Source organism: Centruroides vittatus, unplaced genomic scaffold (assembly GCF_030686945.1).
Source record: "Centruroides vittatus isolate TY-2023 unplaced genomic scaffold, ASM3068694v2 scaffold_435, whole genome shotgun sequence".
In the NCBI taxonomy this organism is placed as follows: domain Eukaryota; kingdom Metazoa; phylum Arthropoda; class Arachnida; order Scorpiones; family Buthidae; genus Centruroides; species Centruroides vittatus.
Window position 1 is genome coordinate 2,770,822 of NW_027122708.1, and position 23,547 is coordinate 2,794,368.

Below are 23,547 nucleotides of genomic sequence, written 5' to 3' on the forward strand. Positions count from 1 at the left end.
ATTATTGCTAGGCAACTGAATTCTCTTGATATGAAAGTGTTATTTTAAAAAAAATGTTAAACTTAAAAAAGTAAATAAATAAGCTATTTGTTATATAATGGAATAAATCCTAACAGCATGTTATATATCAGGGGTGGGCAAGCAAGAGTTCAGTGGGAGCCCAAATGTAGGTTTTGCAAAATGCATGGGAGCTGCAGTTCTGTACTGTCGTGGCAGATAGTATGGTAAGACACACAATTTTATTATATAATATAAATATAATATAAAACAAATATTGAATTTTTTTAATAAACATATTTTTACAAAATTATAAAAATACAATTGTAAAAATAATAAAAAAAAACAGAAATTAACACTTTCAGCAAGAGCCACATTTGCACATGCCTGTTATATATAGTAGAGAATTGATTATCCAAAACTCAATTATTTGAAAAATTGATTAACTGAAAGACTGCAGGGTACTAATTCAGAAAAGTTTTGTATATAGTAACAATTGTTGTTGATCTGTAGATTCACTATTGAGGTAACTCAATAGTAGGTTGGTTTATAGAAGATTATTATTAATTTTACTGTTATGTATTTTGTATTGTTTCGTTAGTATGTTTTAGATTACAAGGAAATAGTGCAAATAGTGTTTGTTTTTAATAAATCTGACAATTTTGTTATTTCTAATCATTCATATGTATTAAATTTCTGCACTTTAATCTTTTTTTACTGTTGTACTAGAATTAAAATTAATGCTTTTTCCAAAATTGTCCCACACTGATTATTTTGGATATGCAATGCCCTACTTTGTCTGTGTATATATAATGATCTTAGATCTTAATTTTCTTTATCAGCAAAAAGAAAGAAAAATTCTTTATGAAATTATCTAATTTAATAATAACTATTATTAAAAATAATTTCTGAAGTTCTTGATTATCTAAAAATATTGTAATCAATATGAATCATTTTAAATAAGTAAACATGCATTTCTATTGCAGAAATTTTTACAAATAAAAAAATAGTTTAAAGCTCTACCACCATTCTTGTAACTGACAGAAATTTATCTATCATTTCATCTTAGCAACACATTAAAAAACATTTGAAAATAAAATAAGTATTGTTTTTGAATATGAGTTAACTATTTGTGTGTGTTTGAGTATTTGATATATGTATGTATGTATGTATGAAATAACCTAACTAAATATAAATCAAAGTCATATGTTATTTGCTTTTTTATTTCTATTATCCTAAGGTTTTGGAAACCAATTTTGTTAAATTCCAACTGCTATCTCAACATTCTTATCCAGCAATAATTTGCATAATCAGGAGGATAAAATGGGAATTAGCCCTATCAACTCTGTTCCTTGGGTCAGGACACCCAAGGAAGTCAATCCATCTCTTGACCTGAACACTCATCAAAATACATAAAATGCAAATGGCCACTAGATGTTAAACACAAAATTTGAGAATGCTGTCTGCAATAGGTGTATTTTTAATTTAGTATTGATTTCAATAAATAAATAATTGTTACAAATTTTTCAGAAATAGAGTTTCTGGCAGCAGATATGTTAAGTCTAGGCCCACAAAACTATGTAAATGAGGTAGGTAGTAATTGACATTGTTATACTGAAAGAGTATTAATTGATGAGAGCTTCATAGCATAATTGAGGGGGAGTTTCCCTAGCATTGTTAATTGTGTGATTGGAACCTTGCTTGAGAACGAACTGTTGGATCTGTTTGACTACCTGATTTTTCGTAACTTAAATCAACAAATGGTTTGTTGCTAATCAATTATTATTATTATTATTATTACTGCTATTAATTGTAATCATTAATTAATGTTTTTTTGGTAACTTTTCTTATTAAATCTTATTGTTAGTACTATTAATTCTTATCATTTGGTATTTCTATCAATTACAGTTTTTGGAAACAAGATTGGATTTTCTTTTACAGTGCAGTTGGATATGCCTGCTATAGACTCCATACTTAAGGCCTTGATCCCATAGCTGAGGGAAAGGAGCCTTGGTGCTTATGCAAGGAAAGCTAAACTTTACAATATACTAATAAACTTTGGCTTTCAGAAAAAGAAATTTTATTTGTAATAGTTGACATTATGGTGCCAGGATTCACTGAATTTTAAAAATTCATATTTTGTGCCTTAAGAGGAGAAATGAAGCATGTAAATAAACATCATCAAAAACCCGATATATTTTAAAGCTATCATCCACTAATTAATAAAACCGATTAATATTCTGCTTTAGTTGAACAATATCTTGATTCTTGTTTTAAAATGATTGTTTATTAATAACCTGTTGCTGACAATTTACAAACAAAATTGAAACAAACAGGAATTGATCAGTATCTATTGAAGGTAATCACAAGATCAGAGATATTATAACTAACATGTTTTTCCAGAAGTTCATACAAGGAAAAAATTAGAATAATTCTGTAAATTAATGATCAGCCTTTGTAGTTAAAGATGTAATTTAAAGACTGCTAAAAGTTTGTCCATTTAAATTTTCTCTCAATTAATAACTTAACACTAATAGGTTTCTGTTAACCATAAAGTTGGCTGGCTGTTATGATTATTTTTTTATTGTATAAGATGTTGGTTAATCAGTTTAATAATAATGCTTTACAGCTCAATATCAATATTACCATGTTAATGGTTTAAAATTTCTTAACTTGAATAGTAATTGCTTTTTAACATTGATATTGTTGAATATTAATTAATCAAGCACAATATAAGAACAGTGTAACTTTAATAAAATTATTTTTCAATATCTGTAAGTTACTATTTTCTCATTTTTGTGTGATAATTCAAAGCAATTAAAATAATTTGACTATTTTAAGTCTATTTTCTCTGTCAATTATTAGCTATAAACATTATAAGCATGGCATTTAGTATTAAATGCACATATGCAAAGTCTAATTATTTGTTAGATTAAAAAACAAATCCTTTACTTTATATGTTAATAAAGAAAACTGGAAAAACTTAACTAGTATTTTCAAAACTAGTGAAGTGTGCAATATTTATTGATGACATCAAAAACAAAAGGAATTCAGGTTTATCCTCACCATATAAGAAACATTTTTGGCCAATCTCAGGTCAACATCAGCTTGTAAACATAAATATTTGAAAAATGGAATATCCATTATGAACACATTACAATTGAACAACAGTATTCAAATTTAAATAAAAATAACAAAACTTTTAAATTTAATTAAGAAATATGAGCAAATATACATCAAAAATAGTATTTACATTTAAATTAATTATAAATAAAATAGTAATTTATTTTTCAACACTGACAGATTAAATATATCTTATTAAAACAAATTGGCTTACCACAAATGTGGTTAAGAGTTATTTATAGACTATTCATTAGGTTTGAGGCAGTTATACAACAATGTGGACATACTGATTCATTTGGTGTTTTTAAGTGGTCTGTCTCAGGGCCACCTCAGGGCTGTCTGGATTCTTATATACATAATATAAACAAATATGTTATTATATATTTGATTTACACAAATGCTTTTTGCATAGTATTAATATTGGTCCCTTCTTTGAGTTTTTTTATCTATGCAGATGAAGTAGTCCTATTAACTAAGACTAAAATTAACTTAGAAGCAAGATATTAATATATTTTCTGAATATTGTAAAAAGAAAAATCTAAGAGTGAATATCAATAAGTCAAAAATAAGTGTCTTCCATTAACAGGGTCTTATCTGTAGAACAGATATTGATTTTGGAGGGCTCCACAACTGCCGTAAATAATCTGGCTATAATTTGGAAATAATAATTATAAATGACAATGAATTTGACACTAGAGGGAGGCGTTAGATGCTACCTCGTATTAAAATTAATAATTATAATTTTTAATTAAATAATTTAGATTAAACTGGAAGAAAAAGTGTTGTAATATTACATTTAAAAATGCAAACAAATCTGCACTAATAAAGCAAAAAGATTCAGCCAAACAAGAGTAATTATCGGTCTGCTAAGTTGACAGCTGTTATTACTCAATTTCTTAATAAGAAGGTGTCAACATAGGATGAACAAATAGCCAAGAGTAAGTTAATAATTGCTAGCTTCTTTTCTGAGCACAATGTCCCATTTGCTCATGTTGATCATTTTATAATGATGTGTAAATGTGATTTCTGGACAGCCAAATTACTGGAAAGTTGGCAATAAAGATAACAAAACTTTATGTTATTCAGGATAAATATCATTTCATAAAAAGTCTCAACTTACTGAAATAGGAAAGAATCAAAAATTTTCATAATAGATGAGAGCACATATCTGTCACTCAAATGTTTGTTGTTGTTGTATGGTATTTTGATACAGATAAAAAGGATGCAGCTGATGCATTAGACACATTATGTGTAGAGAACGGAACTGCTCAAAGTCTTTATAGTGCTGTCAAAGTTGCTGAATCATTGCATTTACCTTAGCAATATATTGGGTTTGGTAGTGATAACTGTTCCTCCATGGTGGGCATTAACAGTGGATTTCAGAAACTGTTGAAAGATGACATCCCTTCTTTTTGTGATGGGTTGTGTGTAGAGGATTTGATCTCAGGATCCCGACCACTTCTTTTAGTCCCAAAATTTTTGGGATTAAGTTTTTCTGATCCTAAGATTTTCAGGATTGACATCATTTTAAAAAAGTTGCAAAATAGACTGCATGAAGCAAAACATTCAGTGCCAGTGCTCTTAACAGAATTTCTTGCCTATCATTTTAATATAAAATACAAGAAGTTTTATTCCAAGCAAGCAGCACAAATTAATTAACCTATCAGGTTTGCAATGCTTGCTTGGAATAAAACTTCTTGTATTTTGAACTAAAATGATAGGCAAGCAGTTCTCACTGGGTTACCTGATAATATACTTCATTTTTGTATTTTTGAATTTTTGCGAACGCCAATTGATTTTCTGGTGCAGTCGAGAGCACTGCTCAGTGCGTTTCACCTGTCAATGTGTCAGCCATCTTGTTTTACCTGTGGATTTTAGTAGTGTTTGCGCCAGCAGACAGAGGTTGTTCGTGAAAAACTGGGCTTTTTATTACGTGAGTAGCATCTTTTATTGTTTTTTAGTTAATTTGTAATTAGTAGGTACTTGAATTTATTGCACTAATGTTGTTTTTTCCTCTTTAAAGGTATTTATGATAGACTATAGTGATTATGTGTCTATCTAAAGAAAGTTTTTTCAGCAAACATAAAAATGACGGAGATGCAACGTTGATGTGGAGCCATTTTTTGGTTGCTAAAGATAACAAAACAGAACAGTGTAAATACTGCCCAACTGTATTAAAAACCTTAGGAGGGTCAACCAAAGGACTACACACTCATCTTTCAACCAAACATGGCCAAAAAAAGTTATTATAGGTATACCTCGTCTTACGTCGGTAATTGGTTCCAGGAGAGGCAACGTAAGTCGAAAAACGACATAAGTCAAATTTACTTGTGTAGTTACAACGTAAGTCGTAGTTTCGACTTACGTCGTAACTAAACGCCAATAATGGAGGAAACACCAATAACGAGCACTTAAAGACCGCTAAATAAGACAACAACACAGGAACACAGATGTTTTTATGTTTCGTTCTCTAGGATTTATGATCATTATATTAACATTTACTGTAAATATACATATTTTAATATGATTTTATGTGCTTTTGACGCTTTTCTAGTGATATTACGACTTCAATGTTTGTGGCGGACGGATTTAAAGTCTCGAATAAACTGATTTAAACTTGATTTTTATTTTTCCATATACTTTTTTGACAAACAACGTATAATCGGGAACGACGTAACTCGAGGTATACCTGTACTGTAAGGCTGTCCTCATCAACTAGCCAAAGTGGCAATGGCGAAGAACCATTGCCATTGAAGCGAAAGCACAGCTCCCTTGAGGATTTTTTTGTTAAAACTGAAACTTTAAATGATGTTTCAGCCCAAATGACAGCCTTAGATGGCTTTTCTTTTAGTGTCTTTGTAACCTCAAAAGATTTGAGTGTGTTGTTATTATCAAAAGGGTATTCAGATTTACCAAAAGCTGCTTCAACAGTTCATAATAATGTTGTCAATTATAGCTACAAAATTAGAAAGCATATAAAAGCTGAATTAACTGCTTTAAAAAATGAAGGCCAGTACTTTAGTTTGAGTTTTGATGAATGGACATTGACTGCTAATAAAAGATACAGGAACGTAAATATACATTTGGAGAAAAAGTTTTGAGTTTAGGCCTTATTCATATTGATGTATCTTTGAAGGCAGAGACATGTTGATGTTTTAAAAGAGCGCCTTTCTCAATTCGATATTTCACTGGACAGCAAAATCATGGCAATCGTAACCAACGGTCCAAATGTCATGCTCAAAGTCAGAAAACTTGTCAATGCAGAGCACCAGCTTTGTTTTGCTCATGGCATTCACTTAGCCGTTTGCAATTTACTTTATAAAAAAAAAGTATACCCTGTATACGATGCTTCAGAAAATGAGTGCACTGAGCTCCACGATGCAGACTCAATGATGACGACGAAGATCTTGAATCAGGATTTTGAGACCTTGAAGAAAGAGAAAATTGCCCGGATTTGATGAATGACCAGAACATCAAGGATGTAATAAAAAAAGTTCGCAAAGTAGTTCTTATTTTCAAAATGGTGTCGTTGAAGAATGATACCATTCTTCAAAAATATATGAAGATAGAGCATAGCAAAGAACTAAGTTTACTGCTTGATTGCAAAACCAGATGAAACAGCCTCTACAGTATGCTTGAGCATTTTGTTTTTTTGAAAGTTAGCATCAGAAAGGCGCTTATAGATTTGAATAATCCAGTGCAATTAGAAGAGTCCGATTTCAAACTCATTGATGAAATCATTAAAGTCTTGGTTCCAGTAAAATTAACTGTAGAAGCACTCTGTCACACTGATGTGAATTTATGCACAGCTGATGCTGCATAAATTTTCTTTTTAAGCAGTTAAATGACAATAGCTCCGATTTGGCTTCTAAATTCAAGATACATTTACAAAAGTGCATGAAAGATCGCCGAAGAAATGAGTTGAGTGGTGTTTTATGCTACCTACAAAATCCTCATAGTGACAATTTGGCTGACGATGATGAAATAAAGCATACATTTTCAAGTCTGAGCAAAGTCCTGATAAAAAAAACCAGATTGATTCATTAATTGAGAGATTAAATGGTAAAAATAATGATAAAGAGGAAAAAAAATATGCAAGTCGAGCCTACAAATACAGAAAAAGTGATTTGACACTCAAAGAAAAGCTTCAGCTGGAAATAGAAAACAGAATGAAAATGATGTCTCCTAAAGCATTAAATGAAAATGATTTTTCGAAAATTGTTAAGAAAGAAATGAACCTGTATGAGTCTTCAAATTCTACTCAGAGCTATAACCTAGAGCAGGCTTATAAGTATTTAATAATGATTCTCCAACTTCCATTGAACATGAACGTGCTTTCTCAGCAGCTGCATATATGTGCAACAAACTAAGAAGCAGACTTAGTGATGAGACACTGAATGCATTGTTATTTCTCAGATCATATTTTTGCAATTCAAATTAGAATGTTCCCATTAGATTAGTTTTCTTTATATTTAAGAAAAAATGTGACTGATTAATATTATTTTTAAACACTTTTTGCTAAGAAACTTACTTTACTACCTACTTACTAGGTTGTTACATGAAAGTCATCTATTTAGTTGATGTTAAGAGAGATTTTTGTTAATTTTCAACGTTTATTTGCATAGGTTGTTACATAAATTGAAAAACTTTTATGTAAGTTTAAAGCAGGCCTGGCCAACTCAAATTGTTTCGCGGGCCACTTTGATCACACGTAACATTACAATGGGCCACAATTTAGGCAAACATGCTTTTAAAAAAGTAAAACAAATACAAAATGAGATAAGATTTTATTGTTATACCAAGAGTTCGTACTCGCACTTGCGCATTATAACAACGACACAGGCAAATTTTCATTTATTTAATTGTTTTGGTATACACAACAACAAACAAAAGTTTTAATAAATATATAATATCGCTTAGCAGGCCACACAATTTAATGTGACGGGCCGCAGTTGGCCAGGCCTGGTTTAAAGAGATCTCACTGATGCTTGAAAAAGAATAACTTTAACATAAAGACTGAGTGATTTTAAGTCTGGTTAGTCTGACTCTTAAGTCTGATTAGTTAGAGTGATTAGATTAGCTAGGTGTATACCGTAAAATACATTGATTTTTGCCTAAATTTTGATTTGTTGATTAAAGAGCTGATTTCTGTAAGATTTTCTTATTTTTTTATTAATCCTCAATACCGAAATAATCCTGGGATCCCAGGATTGACTAAGTATAATCCCAAAATCAGAAATAAAGGCCAGGATCGAATTCCCTAGTTGTGTGTCATTTATTTGCTCTATGTGCTAGTCATGCAATCAGTGTTTTACCCTCATACTTAGAAGCTTTTCTGAAGGATTTAATCTCCTACTTCTCCCATAGTGCTAAACAGCAAAGAGATTTTATACTCATTCAAGTTGCTAATATAGCTACATATAAAATTCCCAAACTTGTCTAAACCAGCTGGCTGTTGAGGGAAAAAGTGGTATCAACTATTTTAGAGCAGTATGATGCATTAGTTCTATACTTTCAAAGTGAATCGAGGACAGATAAACTTGACAATCCCAAAAACATTTATGATGCACTTATTGACCTTGGAACCATACCAATGCTTTTTTCTTTCAGTATATACTTGAGAAAGTAAATACACTTAGTATAGATTTTCAATTAGAGCATTTCTGGTTGCACCAACTATTCCTAAATACATCATCAGAGTATCGCAATTTACTTAGTTGGTTCATTAAAGATAGATGAGATTTTAAGAACAGCTAAAATATCTGAAATCTTTCTGGGAGCCACAAAAGACATTGATCAAGGAGTCGGAAAGTGGCACAGTTCGTTGAAGATATGAAAATCGACTTAATAAAGTGAACAAACCAAATGTGTTTATCAACTATTTACTGATAATTGAAGAGGGAGGAGATGTCAATTAAAGTAATTTAAACATGTATTCTTTGTTTATTTTTGTTATTACTACCTGGGGAATTTTTTCCTAATCTGGGCATTTTTGAGGTCTAATCTTAGGAATTACAAAAATGTAAGTGGCAGTACTGATTGGTGTAAGCTGAGATAATTTACAGCAAGTTTTTTAAATTTAATAAGTTTATTTTTGTGTTTTTGAGTCAAAACAATAAAATAAACAAAAAAAAACACTTTCAGAATTTCAAAAGTATTTTACATCATTAAAAAGAAGATGAAATGAAGAAATTAAACATATAATTGTAGTTTTTAATGTAATGCTGACAATTTCACAGTTTTAGAATAAAAATGCATTGGATATAATATGTTCATTTTTTTTAATGCACCCTCTAGAGAGGGATGTATAACCTCACTTAAACCAGTAGGCCTGTATTCCCCTTGGATAAACCAGCATGTCAGCTTTCACCATACATAAACATTTGATTTCATGGTCCAGAATGACCGGCATGCTGGTCATTCTGCAAAAATATGCTATATAATCTATGAGTGATAAATAAAGGGCAGTTTATAGGGTAGATGTACCAGTTTTGGCCAGTGTACCAGTTCTGGCCAGAAAACAAATTTAACTTAAAAATATAATCACCATATATTCAAATCTGTCCAATGAAACAAACTTTTATTGTTAACTGTTCACACTGTTAACAATAAAAGTTTGTTTCATTTGTGAAACAAACTTTTATTGTTAAGTTAAATTTGTTTTCTGGCCAGAACTGGTACTACACTGGCCAAAACTGGTACATCTACCCTACATGTTTATATGCATACCAATTTGGTCTAAGTTTTTTAGATAAAATATAGAAGATCCATATCATTTTCTGATAAGTATGTTTGAATTGAATGGTTCTGTTCCAAGTTGCATTATCTGTTTTGAGTTTGGAAGATTTCCTTTAAAGCTGAAGGTTTTAATGCTATCCATAACTTTCTTATGGATATATTCTGCATCCTGAAATCTTTAGAATAAATTTACTATAGAAGTCATATGTTGAAGCTAATGTTAAGAAAAAGGTAAACTAATTGATTTAGAGTTATCAGGGATCATGACTTCTGCAGGATTTAATTTTTCTTTGATAATGGGCAGAGCAAATTCCTGTTTTTATTATTGGTCATTAATTATTAACTGGTGGCAAAGACTATTCCAACAAGACTGAATAGAGACATCACACTCAATTTCATTTTTGGTATATTGATATACAGGTTATTTGTTTCATTATATTTTGTTTTAATAATAAAGTTGTATATATAATGCTACAAATAAAATTTATTTAATTTCATTTGCAATTTCCAAGACCAACTAATTACATTATATGAGTCCTTATACATACATAAACAAAATACAATTGCTCATGTTTTATATTGGATGGCATTAGATAAAATAAGGTATAAATATTTGCCCATGATTTCAAATAATAGTTGTTACTTGCCTTTGTCTAAATAGTCAATTTATAAATACCGTATATTTCCGCAGATAAGACAATAATTGAATCATAAAAAATCCCCCAAAATCTGGGGTTGTCTTGTAGGACAGATACAAAAAAATTAGATTGAAATGTATATAAATTAAAACCATTATAAAAAACGGACAAACCATAATTACAGTATTTACTAGTAGAGAGTAGGGCATGTCCACAAAATAGAATAGCTCATACATTTTTGTGAATAGTCAAGATCAGGCCTGGCCAACCCAAATTGTTTTGCGGGCCACTTTGATCACGTGTAACATTATGGTGGGCCACAATTTAGGCAAACATGCTTTTAAAATAGTAAAACAAATACAAAATGAGTAAGATTTTATTGTTATACCAAGAGTTTGTACTTACACTTGTGCATTATAACAATGACACGGGCAAATTTTCATTTATTTGTTTTGGTATACACATAACAGCAAACAAAAGTTTTAATAAATATATAATATCGCTTAGTGGGCCATACAATTTAACGTGATGGGCCACATGCAGGCTGTGGGTTGGCCAGGCCTGGTCAAGATTATTACCCAAATGCCTGAATCAGTGCAAATGTTTGCAACAATTGGAAGGCAGTGCTGCCAGATGCAAGAAAATAAAATTTGTTCGTTCGAAAAATTACAAATAGGACAATTCCATATACACTATGCAATATTATCATCCAGATGATGATCGCTGATCTAAACTAAATTCATAGGCCATTGATAGTTTGGGGGTCATCTTAAAGGACAGATATATGCTAGAACTATAAAACTTTGATGAAAATTTATACCTCATCTTATCTGAAGGTTGTCTTATCTGTGGAAATATACAGTACGTGAGTTTGGTTTAAAATATTTTCAATTTCTTAGATAAGTGAAATATGTAAATTTAATTGTATTATACTGTATAACTTGTATCCCCAACAGAGGAAGTTTCTCTAAGTCAATAAATGAATTGATAAATTTAATGTACAATACAATATATTGGGAAAAAAAATTCATGTTAAAAGCTTTACTACTCTTGGTAATATATAAAATTTAATTCTTAACAATAATTGTAAAGTTTTGAGATAAATATATTTAATTTTAACCTTGTAAATAATTTTCAAGATTACAGATTTATTTGACTACAGAAGAATTTTATCTTAAGACTAAAGAACAGTTTTATGATATATAGTCATAAACTTCTCTTAAAATGAATGCTTATTTAAAAATTTACAATAAAAATTTTAAAAAATGTTTATTATTATGAACAGGTTGTTTTTGTAAATAAAAATATCAGAGAAGACAAAAAAATATCTAATAAATCTTACTGTTTTAAGCTTCTCATAAGTTCAATTATCTTGATATTACTATTTTTACTATACATTTTTTAAAACAAAATATTTATAAATCTTATCATACAATTTTATGTTTGGCAGTTATCATACAGATAACTGCCAAACATAAAATTTTAAATAACTGTAGAATTTTGGAATTTGTATTATATTTAGATTTTACGTAAATTTAAAAAAAATTTAATTATAATAAAGCTTAACAAGTCTAAAAGCAATTTTGTTTTTTATATTTTTACAAAAATGTAAATTTTTTGAAGTAGAATGCTTCAACAAATATGATTGTTAAATTACTATACAATTCTTTCCTCATAAATAAATACCTATCATATAATTTATATTCATACATTAATTGCAGCTATAAATTAGTGTCTTTTTTTTAAAATCAATCTATTTGAAAATTATGAATAAACAAACAAAAATATAAATGATGAAAATATCAGCTTGTTAAAATCAATAAAATAGCTTTAAATTTATTTACTATCATATAACTCCATTAAAAAAGTTATTACTTTTACATAATCTGAAGATAATGAAAATTGTCCTGTATGTAAATTCTGAGAAAGGAAAACTTAGAGTTTGAAAACTGCTTAAAGTTCCTTTTATATAAATATATATAAATTAATTAATTAATCATTAATATCTGATATTTATTTCTATATTAAAGCCAATCTATAAATTAATGCAAAATGTTTACATACTATAAAATCAACAAACAATATCTGAAATTTTAAAGTTTTAACAATTTATCAATTGAGAATAGTTCAAGCCTAATGAGCAATCAAAGAGCAAAGATGTTTTTTAAAAATAAATTTTAAATGTTCTAATTTATAATGTTCTCATTAAAAAATATTTTTTGACATCCAAAATTTGAAATTGTGAAATAAAGTTTGCACTAGCTACAAGTACCAGTAATACCATGTTTTTTTTGAAATTGACATCTGAGCTTTAAAGATCTGATTACTACCACCAATTAACACAGGCTAATATAAACATCAGTGTTATAAAAAAGGATTTATTTTAGATATTGTTATTTTTATTACATACAAAGCTATTTGTTAAGTTACAGTTAGTAACAGTTTAGTTTAGTATTTTCAAGAATAATTTACCTACATTGTTAAAATGTTACACTAAACAAATGAATGACTCATTTAACACATACTTTCCAAAGCAGAAAATAATATTTTATTTTCATTTACTTCCAATACTCTTGTCCTTTGGTAAATCACAAAATAGTTAACTCCACATTACCAGCAATAGTTCTAACATTTATATAGTAATACCCAGGGCTGTGTAGTAGTGATGATTTTGAAGTTACTATTACTCCTACTCCAGAGTTGAATTTTGAAATGTTATTCCTACTCCTTGAAAAACTTTTGACTCCTCTTACTCCTATTCGTACTCCCCAATAACAATATTTCATCATTGCCATATGAATGTGCATATGAATTGTTTTTTAATGTTTGCATGTGCAATATAATTAAAGAAATAAAGAGTAACAAATATATTTTGTTACTCCTTGAAAAACCTCAGACTTCTCGTACTCCTACTCCACAGCCCTGGTAATACCTCACTAAAGCAGACTTGGCTAATAAGCATTTTCTCCAGACATATGTATGTACTGTACATCCATAGCTACAGTTAGAAAAAAAAATTTAAGCAGATAGTCTCTGGAATGGAGAGTTAAGATTTTCATGCTGCTGTTGACAACTCTGATTTATCTTGCTTAAAAATGAATCATTAATCACTGTTTTTCAAAGAATTTGGAAGGCATAAATCAGTAGAAATTTATTTATAAAATAAGATGCTTCAGTGAAAAAATTTAAGACAGGAATTAAAAACAAATATTGAAAAGATTAAAAAAGTGTTTTTTTTAGTTCAAGAGTATTTGAATTAAAGATTTTTGCTAAGGATATGACAGATTTAATCCAAATATAAAAATATTTTTTAAGACAACAGGTAATGCCACCAGTAGGATGTATGATATATGTCATGTGTATCATGTATCATTAATGTAAGTCCTATTTTTTACATTCCTTACAAATTAGTGCAAATATACTGTGAATTCCTATTTTTGAATACCAATAAAACTCCTTTGAATTGAGTTTGGATGATGTGAACATCTGGCAATGCTGTCATATAGTAGTCTGTAATGTATTCCTCATCAGACAACAAATTCACCATCAGGGCCACTTCTCACTTACTTGATCATGCAATACTATATATCCCTATCTTATAATATAACCAAGATGGGTTGATAATGATGATAAGTGCAGAACCCAAATGGTCAGGAGTTGAAAGTTGAAATTTGGTACACAGTTAGGATATGTCACGAGAACATATACTAAGAAGAGATTTTTTGAAATTCCCCCCGCGGGGGAGAGGGACAAGATTAAGACTTACCGTAAAGAACTCTGCTTCTATTATACTATTTTAGATGAAGGTTTTTGCATTTTTGATTGTGTTTTAATAGGGTATGCCACGAGAATGTACATTAAGAAGGGATTTTTCGAATTCTCACCACGGGGGAGAGAGAGGGGGTTACAGATTACCCTGAAGAACTCGGCTTCTACTGTACTATTTTAGATGCCTTTTTTGCATTTATGTGGGAAATCAAACATATTTTTAGACCCTTCTAAAAATTATCAACAATATTTAGTGTTCCATCGTATATAAAGTCGACACAGGGAGTGCATGTGCATAAGTTCGCTTTATTCGAACTCTTCATCTTAATGTTCAAATTTAGTAAACTTGAAGAAGAACCCAGAAAGAGTTACGAAAACATTTATTATTTATCACTTAGTGGTACTATGCACCAGTCAGTGGTTGCAGTGAGTTATCCTGGTGTGGTAAGCAGATATCTAAAAATTTTCTAATTAGTCTCGGAAGAGAAGGGACCTAATTCTTGCACTCGGTGAAAATGGGCAAGATTGGCTATAATCTAATCATCTTAATCAATCTTTGCTATTGTTACTTTTTGTCCAAGCAATCCTTTTTGTCCAAGCAGGACTCATCTGCTAGTAAATATATAATTTCAAATTAGTTTATCAAACCCTGCATATCCACTTGCAGTGACCCTGACAACAGATGAAAATATTAAAAAAAAACTTAACTAAATATCTGCTCTTTCATTGTATTTTCCATTCTGCAACAGTTATAATATTAAATTATTTTTATGAGATTTGTAAGTCACAAGCTGCATGATTAGTTATCATTTATAAATGCCAGACGATCTGACAAATTATTGGGCTATGATTAGGTTAAACTTCCATCTCATAATAATTTTAATAATTATAATAAAATTAAAATTTATTTATTTATTATAATTATTAAAATTATCAAAAGGTGGCTGCTTAATCACCTGACTCTAAACAAATTACTTTGTATCTAATTATTAATTTAGCCTAATCATAGTTTGATAATTCAGTTGATCATCTAGCTTTATTAAAACAATATATTTGATTTTTTTTATTAAAATTGTTTATACATTTACAAATGTTTTAAGAATTTTAAAATGTATCTAACATAATTTAAAAACAAAAAACATTTAAACTATCTCATTGTATCATTTTAAATATTTATATCAATTGAAAAATTTTACATGCACAAAATTATACAGTGTATGTATGTATGTATGTGTGTATGTGTGTATGTATGTATGTAGCAAGGAGTACAAAAAACTAGATTTCCATATAGACTATTTTCCAAGATACTTCTAAGGTACTTCAAATTCAATGAACATATATAATAATTCTTCAAACTAAGATAAAAAGAATGGAATTTATAAAAAAAAATAAATCCTTTAAAAAATTCAATATAGTTATTATTTTAGTTTACAATGAAAATTTCCTCAATTTTAAAACTCCTATACAATGTTACACAATGAACTTTTAAATATCTAGATCTTTCTGAATATCAAAATATCAAGGACAAATTACTACAAGTACAGTACATACATACATATATATTTTATTTATTTATTTGTTTATTTTATGAATTTATAAAAGTACTATTCTTTAAATTCTTTATGGAACTAACATTCTTATAATTCTATAAAATTGAAATTCTATTACTTACTTTACTAAAATTTTCATATTTTAAAAACTAAATTTTAACATAAAATGGTAAATTCTGAAGTATTCATAAAAATTTTATAACAGTTATATAAAATTTAATTAGAATTAAAATAAACTTCTAAAAATAGCTAGTATATCAAATAATCAAATATTAGGAAAGTGTCCAAATAACTAAGCAATATAAACTATGTCAAGAAAGTAAAATCTTTATAATAGCAGTGAAGATAGTATTTATTAAACAATCCTGATGATTTAAAGAAAATAGATAATCTTCAAAGCAAGTGATTACGAGAATAATATGTAAAAACAACTACACTTTTATACAATCAGCACAGTCTATTTTAATTCACATCAGAAAAAACATTTTCAATTTTTTAAAATCATTTGAAAGCAAATTGATTATGGAACATCTAATCTCACAAAACAGTATATTCAAAAGGTGCACAGCTTTGTTATTGGTTGATTTAAATAGATATTAATATTATTTAGAGATGAGAATTTTTATAAGGTTTTTATACATATAATAAGAGCAAAGAGTAAGAAAGAGTACATCTACTTGATATGATTTATTTTCTTAATGGATTGATTTATTTCTAGTTGAAAACAAGACAAAAATATTCTTCTTAAACCTTTATACATTAATAAATAACACACTTTTTATTTGTTTATATTAATTTGTAAAAAATTATCAAATAATTATTTTTTCAATACATTGACCAACTTACTTTTCCAGCTAATATTCTTATCAATTTAACATACTAATCACACCTTCATAACTTTCATGTTTTTTGCAATTCATAAGAATAATATCAAATTAAAAACTTTATATATATAAAATGTTGTTGTGTGTTACAACTAAAGTTTGTGAATTGGATAAAGGTAGAATTATCTGGCTAATACCAGTTTTATCTAAATCTAAGTCTCGTGGTTAAAGTAAGAAACAAGTTAATTAATTTTGAACTTTATCCATTGAATTATAAAGTACACTTTATCCATAAGTGAATAAAGCTGGCAATATTCTAAAACAGATGGATGAAACAAAAAAACAACTTAGGGTTTAATTCAGCCAGATAATCTACAATCTTTCCAATGCAGATTTGATGGATAAATAAGGTTTGTTTTTAAAATTAACTAGAATTTATTATTTTCCTATTGCATAAAAAGTGAAAATAAATGTTACCTGTTATTTTAACAAATTATCATCTTATTTAGGTAAGAAAATTTTTGTATCTTGTTTTAAAGTAGCAAAAAGTATCAGCCTACTTTGTTTTACAGAACACTGATATGTATCAATACATAGAGCTTATATGGCACATACCTAGGTTGATAATATTAATAAATACAATTGAAAAACATTAAACACTTTATTATTGAGGATTTTTTAACATTTTTGCATTTGAAGCCTCAAATAAAGGCAATGTTGTAGTATGTCCTTACATGATTCTGCATGTGTTTGAAATGACTTTTAAGATGCCTACTTTTGTGTTTGTCTTCAATTGTATTTATTAACATAATGTAGTCTTAGAGCTTACTAGTGTTTAAGAAGTTTATCATAGGCTAAAAAAAAAAAAAATCACCAGATTGAAAAAATTGTCACCATATTGCCAATTGGCTTGAAATCTAGGAATAAATTGCCAGATCTAACAATATTGCCCTTTTTCCACTATCCACATAGTGGCTAGAAACCAAAATACCCATAAAGATACACCTATTCTCAGCTTTATCTAAACAATAGTGAATTAATTGACTTCAAAATTTAGACTATCTGGATAATGTAAGTTTTGTTCATGTCTCTTCTGCAACAATATACTGGATAAAAGTTTGAAACCAGCTTTACAAATTAATATAAATGTTACAAATCAAATAAAAACTACATTGTTTAATAATCACAAGCATTTTATGTTCAAGTATTTGTATTAAATGAAAAAATGGAATTTTCTAAAGTTGACAGGTGCACTAAAGAAATACTATTCCAAGCAGAGATTATGGCTGTTTTCAGTTCCTTGACATTGTTATATTGCTTTTCAGCACTATAACTATGCATGCAAGATCATTCAGATTCTCAATTAGGTTGAAGTGAGGACTATATTCTGGCTACTTTAATGTTTTAATGTTCTTCATTCCACAGTTGAATGTGTAACATGGATAGGTACAGTACATTATCTTGCTAAAATATAAAAGTTTGCATTATTTAGCTCCTCTCTTAATAGCAAAAGACAATTTCTAAAAATGTTTTGATAGTCATTGGTATTTGATCTTGGGGAAAACAAATACCAAACTTGATTTTGATTGTACTGTAAAAGTACCCTAAATTAACTTCCTAAATTAAATATAACCAAACTTCCTAAACTGTACCTGAGAACAACAAAAAAGAAGCTGTGGATCTTTTCTTAGGTCATACCAATAACAAAGACTATTAGGACTATCAATATTAAATTTTTTCTCATTACTAAAGACAAAATTTTCCAAAAATTCACCATTCAAAACACAAGTCTTCACAAAAACAAGTCTAGCTAGCAAATGTGCTTTATTCAGTTATGGCTTTGCTTTCATTTTCACATACTAAAGATGTTGCTCATTAATCTAAGAATAGTTCTTGAGCTCAAGAACTAGTCTTAGATTAATGAGCAACATCTTTAGTAGAAGCTGCAATTGCCTTGTAATATATGTAACAGACTTATTTGTGGTGTTTACACATATCAAGATCATCCATTTGTCCATGGCAGCTAACTTAAATGGCTGTCCTTGTGTGATTTACATCCATAATTGTCAGGATCTTTTAAATAATTCTGTAATTCCATACTGTAATTTTTTCTCTTGATGGTATGCTAATTTGTACCTTTTCATAATTAGTTAATGTTTACCAGCACTTATTTTGAAATAAACAGGAAGATGTAAATTATATATAAAGTAATTACCACAAATAAACTTTACATATGTTTCATATTAAAAACGTATTTTGAAGTGTATCAAACTTTAGTCCAGTGTTATGTTAAAGTTACATATCTGCATGATATGTAAAAGATGCAAGTTCAAACTGCTCTGTTGTGATTTTTCTTGAAAATTATTCTAAATTATTAAATTTATTTCTGAATTATCATAATCATCAAAAATGACAGACTGTCTACCTTTAATCCAAATTAATTAGTTTCTATTTAGTATTTAGCTAAATGATAGCCTGATGAAATTTGGTTTTAGCTATCTGATAATTTTATCAAGCTTCAGGTTGTCAACTAGCTGTTGAGACAATCATAATTTTGCTAATCATCAGAATAATTGTCTTAATATTGAAAAAAATAATTAAAACCAAGTTAATTATTTTTTCTCTCCTTAAAATGACCATATGATTTACACTTAATTTTCTTAAGTATTTTGAAATTTTCTTTTAATCATCAAATGACTTAACCAGCATTGTTAGATATTTCAGTGTCATATTTGTTTATTATTGTAATTTTATATTTAGCATTATTGGATGCAATTTTCAGACTGCAAACCTAGACATTCCCACTGTTGTCCATCTTTCGTTAATCTTGAGAATAGAGTTAGATGAAAAACAAGACCAAATATGGAAAGCTTAGGGGCTAAAGGTTTCAATTAACTATATCCAAACTTTTGGCAGACTAGAAGTCTGACAATTTTTAAAATTAAATGATGATTAAAAATTGAAGCCCCCATTGTGAAAATGTTACAATAATACACATTACATTTTTTTTTATTATTAAAATTTTTATAAAAATCTCTAAATATGCCATATAATGAATAAGTCATAATATATTTATTCAACATAAATATATTATGACTAAATATATTCAACATAATGCTGATTATAAACATAAACAAACGTCAACAGCCAACCAGATATATTAAAGCAATAAACCAACCAATTTATTATTAATATAGCTGATTCCAGCCCGAAAATTTGGCTTTGGTTGGTTTATAATGCTGATTATTCATCATCAAGGTAAAAAACACCAGTAGTTGAATCTAAGTGCTTTTAAGTTAATAATTGTATCAAAATACGTTTATTTCATGATTAATATTTATATATTACCAATAACTGTACATTTATAATGACATAATAAATAATAAAATAAAATAATCAACCATTCCAACTTCAGCAAAAATTCTTTAATCCTAAGAACGTTTTCAAACGCATTAAGCGTCCATCTTCAGTTACATCTTTAAATTAAATATGAAATTCGAACTAATATTAAATTCGAACAAATATTACATAAATTAACGGTACGATTACAATAAATAAATAAATACATAAAAAGGAGGAGTACAGGGGCGAGGAGTACCGATGGGTAGCCCTATGTCTTATATACTCTGCGAATTGGTACTCCGCAAGCTAGAAAGCAGTATTCTCCCGATAGTAGGAGATGATATTTTATTATACGTGAGATACGTGGACGACATCTTTATCGTGTGGAAGGACAATCGCAACATCAAAAAGTTTATAGATTTAATGAATCAAAACCCCTATGGTTTAACTCTAGAGTTAGATCAGCAAAGTTATAATAGTGTTAATTTCTTGGATCTCACTATAACATGTGTAGGAGGGGAAATCTGCACGAATGTCTATCGGAAACCGATATCAGTCCCAATCGTTATCCCTAGGAACTCTGCAGACCCGGGGCATATCAAGATGGCAGTATTTCGCTCGTGGATACAGAGAGCGCACACACACTGCACCAATGTTTTAGATACAATTAAAGAGCTACAATACATCCGAACAACGGCTTTGCAACATGGCTACAGAACAGAAAAAATAGATGCTCTCATCAAGAAACACCATAACCGAACGAGTGGGAGTAGAAACCAACCAAGAGAGAAAGTGATCCTCGATTACATTCCTTTTCTTAAGCCGTTAGTTAAAAGGATTTCCAAGAGTAGGAATTTGCAGGTTATTTATCGACGTAATCCGACCATATACAAGCTTTTAAGGAATGATAAGATGAAGTATGAGCGTAACTCACTAACAGGAATTTATTCGATACCATTAAGGGATCATAGGTTCGATTCTAAATTAGTATATATAGGGGCAACTTTGAGAAATTTAAAAAAGAGGATTAATGAACACAAGCGATCGGTGGAAAAATCAGTTGATAGTACCGTCCTGGCCAGTTATGCTAAGCAGCAAGGCATCACGGTCTTTTGGGACCAAGCCTCTATCATCAGGGCTACTAGATCGAGACACGCAATAAAATTTTTCGAAAAATTGGAGATCCACAGAGCGCAGAGAAGTACGCAATGCATTAATTATAGGGACGCTGATGGGCTTTCCACAGCTTGGAAATCTTTGTGCGATGATTTGGGCTAAACATAGAAGTACGATAAATCCTAGAGCTGATATTGTTTTAAATCTTTAATGACGGATGAAGGCATTTGTAAAGAAATATAGCGATAATCCGTGATTGGTTTAAACCGCACGTTGTTTTTTAGTTTCGTTTTTATTTTTTGTTTTATTTTTATTTTATTTTTATTTGTTGATGAAATATTGACATAATTTTGTAAATTACGATAATCCTGTTTATTTTATTTTATTTTATTTTTTATTTTTTATGTATTTATTTATTTATTGTAATCGTACCGTTAATTTATGTAATATTTGTTCGAATTTAATATTAGTTCGAATTTCATATTTAATTTAAAGATGTAACTGAAGATGGACGCTTAATGCGTTTGAAAACGTTCTTAGGATTAAAGAATTTTTGCTGAAGTTGGAATGGTTGATTATTTTATTTTATATTGTCTCTTCAGTAAGGAAATATAGTTTTATAATAAATAATAACTAGCAAATTAAATAATAAGTTCAACTTGTGTAAAGTGACTTGATCAACAAATTATTCTTCATGCAAATTCTGTTGATTACACCCTTTGAAATTTATGTTAGTCAATAAAGATGTTTTCAGAAATAAAATTATCTTTATTCAATAAAAATGAAAATAGTTGCTTACTGACATTTTATACAAATTACTAAAAATAAAAAAATATATTATATAAATTATTAGTTGATATCAACAGTCAGTTTAGAGTTGCAAATCACACCTATACACAAATTTTCCAGCAAATAAATGTAAAAAACTTACAGATCAAACGTTTTTGGCCACAAATTTATCAGCTTTCTTCAGGAAAAAATAAACAGAAAAAGCGTTCTATAAATAGAACATCACCGCCTTGTAAATTTCAAGAGATTGTAAACGACTGTGACTTCATACACTATAGTCATACACTATACGTCTATTACAAGTCTAGATAGTGTTTCCAAGCCATTGAAACAGGAATGACATCGGTGTTTATGCAGGTTCCACTCCTGCTCGCCTTGTAGATCTCCACTGCTTCTAAAATTTTAATGTTTTGCCAGTCGAAAACCTTGTGAATTAGCTTGGCCTGGTCCCAACAGGGGAAAATCCCTGGATCGCTGACATAACGAGCTAAAGCAGTATTGGTGTTTCTTTTTAGCACGTTGTATTTGTGGTCTTTTAGTCTTTCTTGCAGCAATCTGTACGTGGATCCTATGTACGACAGTATTCTGTCAAACCTCTCGTCATGTAGGGGGATGTGGTAAATCCCAGGAGCCATTGCGTCTTTAGCTCTGTCCTTCACGTTTAACAGTTGGGTTTCCTTTTGTAGGTCAGGAGTACGTTTATATTCTTTGCAATCCTTCTATAGATGCAAAGTAGCGACAGTTCATAGTCTAAGACCACCCGATTTGTTTCAGCTTTGTTGACAATGTTGGATGACTGGGCCAGATATTTTGATGCAAGCTTGTCAATAAACTTGCGGCCATATCCATGGTTGGTTGCTAGATTGTTTGAGATGCTCAAACTCCTTTTGCGACAAGTGTGTAGAATGTGTGTAGGCTCTGGCTACCAGTGCATGGAAGGCAGAAGCCTTATAAGACCATGGGTCAACTGAATTGGCTGGTATGAAAGGGGCGGAGTACATATCTTTGCGGTAAACAGCTGTGATGATTTTGTTGTCAGCCACTTGAATCTTGATGTCTAAGAAATTCACGCTATTACGGCTTTCCTGATCCAACTTTAGTGTTAACCCGTAGCTGTTATTATTAAATACTTTTAACACCTCACCAATGTCTGGACGTCATCTCCATACAATTAAAATGTCATTGACATATCAGGTGTAAAGAAGGATGTTATGCTTGATGTTTTTCAAGAACTGCTCTTCTGTTGTATGACCAATTCACAAAGATCCCAAGATGGGGCTACCCATGGGTACTCCTCATTTTTGGATGAAAACAGTCAGTTTTCAATCTGGTTTCAATAATAAACTTTTTTTTTATAATTTCATATATTATAAATACATATACATCAGGGGGATGCAAAAGCTAGGTAATTGAAAATCTGAGAAATACAAATGTTTGGTGTTCATTATCATCATCTTTTATTAGTTCATATTCCTTATTTTGAGATTTAATTTGTACATAAAAATAAATGTTTCTTCCTATTTTCTCCCTGTATGTTTTTTTTCCCATAATAACAACTGTATACCTACTTTTGCATCCCCATATATATATATATATATATATATATATAATCATTGTCAGTAAGTACATAAACACAATTAGTTTTTAGTTTAAGAGCTAATT

General features: G+C 29.4%; 2 protein-coding genes across 3 annotated transcripts in view; both read right to left on the reverse strand.

Annotated features, from left to right (window-relative positions):
• Positions 1-23,547, reverse strand: part of LOC136989101 (uncharacterized) — a 246,419-nt gene that overhangs the window by 138,064 nt on the left and 84,808 nt on the right. The window lies entirely within an intron of this gene.
• GckIII (Germinal centre kinase III) overlaps positions 1-23,547 on the reverse strand; it is a 65,788-nt gene that overhangs the window by 24,692 nt on the left and 17,549 nt on the right. The gene's annotated exons all lie outside the window — the stretch shown is intronic.